The 9,175-nt window shown below is 34.3% G+C and overlaps 1 long non-coding RNA gene across 1 annotated transcript; it reads left to right on the top strand.

Moving 5' to 3' along the window:
• The first annotated feature begins 671 nt into the window (after positions 1–671).
• Positions 672–8,200, top strand: LOC144378437 (uncharacterized). Its single transcript, XR_013440084.1, has 3 exons — positions 672–812; positions 6,899–7,064; positions 7,881–8,200. It is a non-coding gene; the product is annotated as an uncharacterized LOC144378437 (long non-coding RNA).
• The last annotated feature ends 975 nt before the right edge of the window (positions 8,201–9,175 follow it).

Raw genomic sequence — 9,175 nt, forward strand, 5'->3', positions numbered from 1 at the left:
AGTCCTCAGCTGGGCTCAGCTTTCTGAGTAGCTGGGATTAGGGGTGGACACCACCATGCCTGGCCTCCCACTCTATTTAAGTAACCCAGAGATACCCTGAAACCACTTGTATGAGCCTCCCCAAAGGGCATCTCCCCCTCCACTGGAGGGAGTCACTTGCCTTCACAATTTTTGACACCCTCAAACTTTCTTCTTCTGGTTTTGCCTATGTCAAATATTACCATATTATGAGGTTGTCAATGAGGTAGTGATGTTATGGTGTGTTGAGGTTTAATTATAAGTGTCAGCTCGACTGGATTCAAGAATACCGAGAAACCCAGACAAGCCTTGTTCTGAGTAGGCATATAGAGGGCATTTCCAGAGGAGGTTCACATGGGAATCTGAGTAGACAAGGTGGGGGATTCTCACCCTCTCTGGGAGCAGGCACCATCAAATCAGAGGGGATGTAGAGAATAAATGCAGAAAACAAACTGGCCCCCTCCTCCAAGAGGTGAGACCTGCTCATCTCCTGCCTTGGACAGCAGAAGTCCAGTTCTTCTCAGAAGTCCAAAGCCTTCATGCTTCCTGTTCTTTGACTTACATCCCAAGGCCTCTCTCTGGGTTCTCAAGGTTGAGCTGAGAGTTACATCATCATCTCCCCTGATTCTGCAGCCTCTGAATTTGAACTGAAACACACTGCCAGCGTTTCGGGATCTCCCATTCCTGGACTTCACAGCCATCCAACTGTGAGAGCCAACTCCCTGATAAATCCCCTTCCAATTATCTATATACAGATCCTACTGAGTCTGTGTCTTTGGAGAACCCTAATACAGGTTTGTTTATTAGTCTTTTGCATTTTCTCTTCTGTAAAATATTACCCTTCTCAAATCTTCCTTGTGTGTGTGAGTATGTGTGTGTGTGTGCATGTGTGTATGTGTGTGTGTGTGTGTGTGTGTTTAAGAACTATTGAGGATTAATTGCATTGCAATATAATTACCAAAATAAATGAACTTTGCCCTTGAATTAATCCTGCTGAAACATTTTGCTGCCTTTGGTGGTACAGGAAGTGGGAAACTGTTCTGTTTTGATGTTGTTGTTTTTAGTGTTTTGCTGTTTTTGTTGTTATTGTTTTAAAGTTGACTCTTAGTGTGTGTGTGTGTGTGTCTGTCTGTCTGTCTGTCTGTGTATGTATGTGTTATAGATAATTTTTTGGAATATTTGTTGCAAATATTCTCATTATGAAGCTCACTATTGGGTAGATTCTGATGATCAGAAGTTCTTCACTATAATGGATGTAAGTTTATCAATCTTTCCCTTGTGTTTTACATTTCTCTGTTACTTAATAAATCCATTCCTACCCAAAGTCAAAGGAATATTGTCTTTTTTCATCCTCTTAGATGTTGTGGTCTTATTGTTACATTTCATGTTACTGGAATTCTTTCTTTCTTATTTTCTTTCTTTATTTCTTTTGTGTGTGTAGGGGGGGGTGGGTATAGGCCAGACATCAACTATTCATTTGCCTATTTATTTATTTGTATTGAAAGCAACTTTATTCTCATTGAATTTCCAATAGAGTTTAAGTTCTTAAAGTTGATATAGTGGTTATGGATAAGATGAAGTAGACATAAAACGTGTTGATTTACTTTTTACTTTAAAACACTCTTCTCCAGCAGACTGTCTATACCTCTGTAGCACTCTCTTGGCCCCTTTTGCCCCCTGAACGTTCCCCTCCATTTCCTAACAATATTTCCTCTCATGGCAATGCAACTCTAACAGACTAACACAATTCCTACACCTGTAGTCAACTGATCACAGGAGCATCCAGATACCCAAAGACTTCTGCCACTCCAGTGAGACCTCACAAGACAGGGAATAAGATATGGCTTCCTAAGTGGTGGCCAAAGGAACCAAATCACACAATCCAGAAGTACAAGTGCATTGACATGTCATGACTGCTGGGGATGGGAGGCATGAAAAGTCAGTCACATAAATCCCTTGTCCTTCCCTCTAAGGCATAGCAGGTTCACTGACCACGTACCAGCTGTGTTACTTACCAGCATGGACCACATCTCCTTGAACTGTACATCTCCTTCTTCCTCAGTTCCCTTTCCCTCCTTTTAATTTTCTTGAATTGTGCCTCACAGATAGAGCATCAGCACTTAATCCATGCATTAGACTCTATTGTTCAAAAGATCCCAGGCTAAAACTAGGGGAAACCAAGAACGAAGCACAAGTGCAGTTGATGTTTTACACAGCGAACACTCATGTCATCACCACTCGAGTTAAAAAGCATAACACTGCTTCAGAAGTTTTCCTTTGTGCCCTTCACCAAATTCATTAATAACTGTTATCCTTAATTTTGCAAACACATTTCTGTTTTCTACCTGTATATGCATATTCTTAATCAATATTGCTTAGTTTTGCCTGTTTTGAAATCTAAATAGATGATATGACACACACTGTATTTTGGGAGATATTTCACCATTTTGTTTGTGAGATTCTTTCATGACAATTCAAGTAACCGTGGTTCAGTCATTTTTGTTTTGACACACTATTCTAACTTATGAATGCTTTCAAAATTATCTATAAATTCTGCTGATAGGTATTTCATTTTTCTAGATTTTTGTTTCTTTGCTATATGAACATTTTTTTTAAATGTCTTCTAGGACAAAACATAAGAGTTCATCAAGGTCATATACCTATTTGTAAATTTTCTAGTTTATACAAGATGCATACATTAAATCTTACCAAACAATACAAAGCTATTTCCCAGACTGATTTGAATAATTATGCTCCCATCAAAGTATAAAACATTTTTCACAACTTTTTGTTTTTAAATGTATTTTGTGTTAGTTTGAATCTTGAATGTTCCCAAAGGCTTATGTGTTGAAGGCTTGGTCACCAATGCAGCCTTTGAGAAATAATTGAAAATAGATTATTCTAATCTCATCAGTGGATTAATCCACTGATGGATTCATAATTCAGTGGCATTACTGGAAGATGGTGGAAATTGTAGGAGGTAGGCCTAATTGGAGGAAGGAGATCACTGGGGTCATGCCCTAGAAGAATGTATCTTATCCCTTGCCCCTTTGCCTATGCCATGAGTTGAATAGCTTTCCTCTACCACACCCTTCTACCAGGGTGTTTTGTCTTGCCTCAGGCCCAAAGCAATAGAGTTGGCCATGATAGACTGAAACCTCTAAAACTATAAGCCTCCATGACCAGCTCTGTTTTGCTCTTTTAATCAGATTGCATGTGTCGAAATATTTAATTTTCCTTCTTGTCTAATACAATAATTTTTAGCTATAAATTGCTTTCTCATTACACAAATTATAATATATAGTAATCTAATTATTATGCCATTTAAAATAGTTTCTAGTTAACATTTTTCCTTTTTTGATTAATAAAGTATTTAGAAATGGAATTTTAAGTATACAAACATTTGAAATTTCTATTCTTTAATTTAATGTTTCTTATACTCACTTTGGATTGAACAGTGTAGGGTTGGATGTAGCTCAGTGGTAAAGCCCTTGCCAAGATGAGCCAAGGCCCCAAATTCAATCATAAAATTAAAGAAAAAAAAATTGAAGAATATTATGACAGAGAAAGTAACCTATGACATCAGTTGTTTAATTTGTTGGCACTTAGTCTATGGCCCAGTACACAGCATTTGGAAATGTTTCTACATGCTTGAGAAGAATGCTTATTTTTTAATTATTTGGGTCCACATTTCTATACAACTTTTGGAACAAATGTGGTATCTTTTCAATAAACTTCTATTTCTCTATTTACTTTTTTACTGCTGTATCAGAAACTGAAAGGAATAAGTGAAAAATTTCTCACTGAATTACTGATTTGTCAATTTCTGCTATAATTCTTTCAACTTGTATTTTATGTATTTTGATAGTATGTTGATAAGTTATAAGTTTAGCATTCCTGTACTCCACAGAGTATTCAAAGAATAACTTTTGTCACTGTACAGTGACATAATTTATCGTATTAATGCTTTTGACTTAAATTTTATTTTTTCTTTTCATTCAAATGGATGATGTTGATTTGCTTTTTATTGGATGTTTCTGCTTGAGTGGAAGCCAACTCAGCCAAAGTTCCCCTCCATTTCTCCAGGGTGCTAGAGGCCTTGCTTTCTCTTTCTGAGGTTAAAGCCTTTTGGAGCCCCTTGTTTATGCCAGGTCTCAATTTGCTTACCATCTTCTGTCATGTAAGAGCCCTAAGGCTCATCATCTGTTCTTTGGCCTTACAGGTGCCCTTTCAAAAACTCAGAAATGCTTTGTGGACACTTTGTGTCTCTCTTATGATGAGTGTTTACTTCGGTGCTTTCTCTTCATTTTTATCATCTGATGATTCATCTTACTTAGTGCCGAAGTGTGTTGAAGTATAGGTTGACTGTATTTTATACAGAATTTTCTAAATATTCTACAATATGATATTCTCTGGTTACTTCTGAACCAAAACTCACTCGTTGATTTAATCATGTTGGTGAACCCCAAATAACATGGTTTTATATTAGCCACTGGACAGTATTTTCATGTGAGCTGGGTTAAACTAGTTTCTTAGACTTTTCTCAATTTTTAAGTATCAGCATACAATAAAACTATAAATTAATTGTGTCAAAATGGTAGTGGTTAGAAAAGTAAAAATATGATGTTATGTGTATTTTATATTCTTACAAAATGATGGGATATGTCAGTATATGAAGTCCAAAATTTAGAATAAAATACTCTCATTTATAGTACTTTTAAGAGCTAATTGTTCATAAAACTTTTATACATTTAATATAAGTGAAAATTATTAATTCTAAGTGGATTTCTATTAAAATAAGTGCATGTAATGTGAGACTGTTACACTGTTTCATGTCTTTAAAATGCTATTTTAATAGCCTTAAGAATGAATATCCCCTTAAGAGAAATAAGTCAAACTCAGAAAGTCAGGGTTTATGTGTGTTCTCTCATATATGGAAGGTAGAGAGAGAAAAAAGCAGAAAAGAAACCCTAGAAGGTAGAAGAGAATCTCATGAATGTAGAAGACAGACCATCAGAATAGAGGAAAGGGACTCTGGGAAGAGAGAGGGGAGGTACAAATTATATTGCTATCTGGTGTACATGTACAAATATGTAATAACAAAATTCCACTCTTATGCATCATTATAACATACAAATAAAAAAGGAAAAGGAGGGCTGGAGTTGTGGCTCAGTGGTAGAGTGCTTACCTAATGTGTGTGTGAGGCACTGGGTTCAATCCTCAGCACCGCATAAAAAGAAAAAAATAAAGGCATTCTGTCCATCTATAACAACAAAAACAAAAAGGAAAAATCTCTGCAATCCCCCCAAAAAAGTAAATCTTTCTTTGAGAAAGTAAAATGATAAGAATCCATAAAAGATTCTAATGTTCCCATATCCAAGTCACATAAGACACTGACAGAACCCATGAGGATTATTCCATTGAATTTTCATTGAATAAAGTGAGAGACAGATTAGATCAATCCTTTACATCCCCTAAATTTCGGTCAATATATACATTAAATTCACATTCTATATTCAGTGTAACGTAAGAGTTCTGTTTGAACTCACTTCCTTGGATTGGTCTGATGGCAAATATTAATCTTATTAATCCTTTGTTCTCACCAAGAAACTTTCTGGTGGGGGTGGGGGCGGGGGCAATGATATTTTTCCTGTGTGTGTGCCCTTAGATGTTTTACTTTTTTTTTTTTTTTTTGACATTTTTCCTCCAGCTTTTTGAGGTATAATTGATAAGAATTGTATATATTTAAAGTATATCAATGTATTGTGAAATGCTGACTTTAATCAAGATAATTAGCATATCCATAACTCACAGGGTTACCTTGAGAATATGTGTTGGGGGTGTTTGGTAAGAATATATATAATTACCCCAAAACTGTATGAAAGGGCCTATTGCTCTATTCTTGAAAAAACTTGACATTGTCAGAGTTTTAAAAATTTTATCCACTCTTGGGGAGTCTACTGGAATTTCATTGTATTTTTAGTTATATTTCCTACTGGCTATTAATAAGAGGAGTAACATTTTTTGTTATGTATTATTTCATATATGGAGACTATCTTTACAAATTGTCTATTCAAATTCATTGCCCATTTTTCTGCTAAGTAAACTCATTACCTTATTGATTTTTATGATTTGTGGGTCATTTTTAGTCATATTGGTCGCAAGTATCTTCTATTATTTGATTTGATATTTACTTTCTCCAAGTACTGCTTTAAGAAATAGAAGGTTTTTCCTTTCATGTATGAATTTCCTTTGCCTTCTACTTAACAGAATTTTCCTAATCCTTTAGTAAAATATTAAAGATTAGTGATAACAGCATATATCCTCGTTTCACTTCCAAAGGAAAAGCCATCCACATTTTACTATTAGGAATGGTATTTGCATGAAGGATTTTGGTTGGTTTGTTCATTTTTGTGTTTGTTTGGATACCCTTTATTATACTAATGAAAATCCCTTCTATTCTTAACTATATGAAAGCTTTTTACCTAAACAATTATTTAAATTTATCAAAAGCATTTCTGATTGGTTTCAACAGCGATATATTTTCCTTCCACAATTTTTAATAGGGTAAATGCTTAGGGAATAGTGCAGGGAAAGTTTATTATTGAATAAACTTTGCATCCCCTCAAAAAACATAGTCAGCCTTACACATGACATAGAATCCTTATAATATGGATTAATATTATATTATAATATTATATTATATTGTAATATAACCCTTATAATATATGCTGAATTTTGTTTGTACTATTATAGTTTGAATTATGCATCATGTTCATGATCAAATGACTGTAACGTGCATGAGTCACTAATGTTCCTGTTAAGTTTGCTGTCAAAGTCATGTTGAGCTCACAGAATATTTCATATTTTTCAAGTTCAGGAAGAATCTGTATATGTTTGGTATTTCTTCTTTAAATGTCAAGAGTTGCAGCCTCTATGAAAATCTACCCTTAAGATTTTGGTCACCTCAGCCTCCCTGAAATCCAATCTGTCTCCAAAACTCAGCAAGATGAATGTAGTCTGCTGCTCTCCTTACCAGCAACAAAGTAAGTCTGTTCTCTGTTACTTCATCATGGCCAGAAGCAGAAAACAAACCATACAATAATATGATGGACAGTATTGTGTAAGAATCTTTGTCAAAAAAATCATCAACATTATTTTTCGAAATGAGCTTTTTCCAGGTTCTGTAAGGAAAGAAACTTCAATCCATTCTTCCAGGGTCTTTGTTTTCTAGCACAGGAATAGGCAATTTAAACTTTAAACATTTATGATGTTCTAATTTTCTGTTTTATTTTGTGTAATCTTGTTGCCTTTCTGTTGTTTGAACAAACTATTATATTTATCTCCAGAAAGACTCTGGAAATCATTGAGATCATAATTTTTTAAACTTTTATTATCATTTTTTAATATATTTTTCTCAAATCAATTTTGGTAATTTTTTTTTGGAGAAATTGACTTTTTTTATTAGCTGTTCAAAACATTACAAAGCTCTTGACATATCATGTTTCATACATTTGATTCAAGCAGATTATGAACTCCCATTTTTACCCCGTATACATATTGCAGATTTATATAACTTCAGAATGAAGTCTGATGCATCCACACTGTCATGGTTTGGATGTGAGGTGTCCTCCAAAAGCCCATGGGGGAGACAGTGGTTTAGAGGTGAAATGACTGGGGCATCAATGACTAATCCCCTGATGGGATTAACTGGGTGGAAACTGAAGGCAAGTGAGGTGTGGCTGGAGGAGGTGGTCATTGGGGCATGGCTGTGGGGTGCATATTTTGTATCTGGGTAGAGGCGTCTCTCTCTGCTTTGTGATCATCTGTGAGCTTCTTTCCCTCCACCGCTCTTCCACTAGGATGTTCCGCTTCACCTAGATCCCTGAGGAATGGAGCCTGCAGTCTATGGATTGAGACCTCTAAAACCATGAGACACAAATAAACTTTTTCTTCTCTACAATTGTTCTTGTCAGGTCTTTCAGCAGCAAAAAAGTTGACTAAAACACACACCCTTTGAATTTGACTGTGAAGCACTTTTTACTGACCAGGTGATAAGAGATACTTTTGAATAGAATATTGACTGGGCTCAAAAGTGTTGTAATTTTTTCAAATTTATTGTTATTATCTGCTCTCTTTACAAATACCTTTTCTTCATTTTCTCTCTAAATTGATTAAGTTTAACAACATATTATTTCATTTCCTATTCCATGCATTTAGGAAGAATCAAGTCTTGGAATTAAATTTTATTTAATATGCATTTCTCTTTTATCAATTACATATTTTTTTACTTCTCTTATATTTGTTAATGCTATTTGTTTTCATTGTATTTGTATATTCAATATTTTCACTATCAATTTAACTCTGAGTATTGCTTCAGCACTGTTTTAAATTGCAGTATCAAAATTAAGTGTCACTGTTATTATATGTGATTTTAGTTTAATCTCCTTTACTAAACAGGTATGTAAATATAAGATTTAAGTACTGTAAACATAAGATACAAAATTCTGGATTTTTTGCTTTTGGGGGTTTTTTTCATTTTATTTTTTGATTTAATGAACTGAAATTAGAAATTTCCTACTATTGAAAATAGTTCACAAGGTTCTAATAATAATACATTGAAGAGTGTTATGATTGTTTTAGTTTATATGCTCAATGCATTGGACATAATCATATGATTCAATTAAATTCAAAATTATAGACAATTATATTAATTTAACTTTTATAATAATCCAATCCTTAATGCCTTTACCTTTGTCAATATAAAATTATTAACTGTCTCAGAATATTTTATTTAGCTATCTCACTATAATTGTGCCGTCTTGTATTCAGTTGCATTACTAAATGATTGTTCTTTTTATTTGTATGATTATGGGTACAATTTATAATAAAAAGACTTTTACTCCTTTATTTTCATTGTCTATTTTGCTTCTTTTCTAGACATAATTATACACTGCACTTATTAAGTTTCAAGCAGAAAATAAATGACCTAAGCAAATCAAATAATTTGAGAAAAAATTTAAGTAAAGGAGCTAAAAAGAAAAGTTGGTAAGGAGGGAAAACCAGAGGAGTAATGCAAACCCTAAAACTAGCAAGGGCAAGTTACCATCCCTCAAACTGAAGGAGGAGGAAACTGTGTGCTCAGGGCTGCCCACGG

Source organism: Ictidomys tridecemlineatus, chromosome 6, assembly GCF_052094955.1.
Source record: "Ictidomys tridecemlineatus isolate mIctTri1 chromosome 6, mIctTri1.hap1, whole genome shotgun sequence".
Taxonomy (NCBI): Eukaryota; Metazoa; Chordata; class Mammalia; order Rodentia; family Sciuridae; genus Ictidomys; species Ictidomys tridecemlineatus.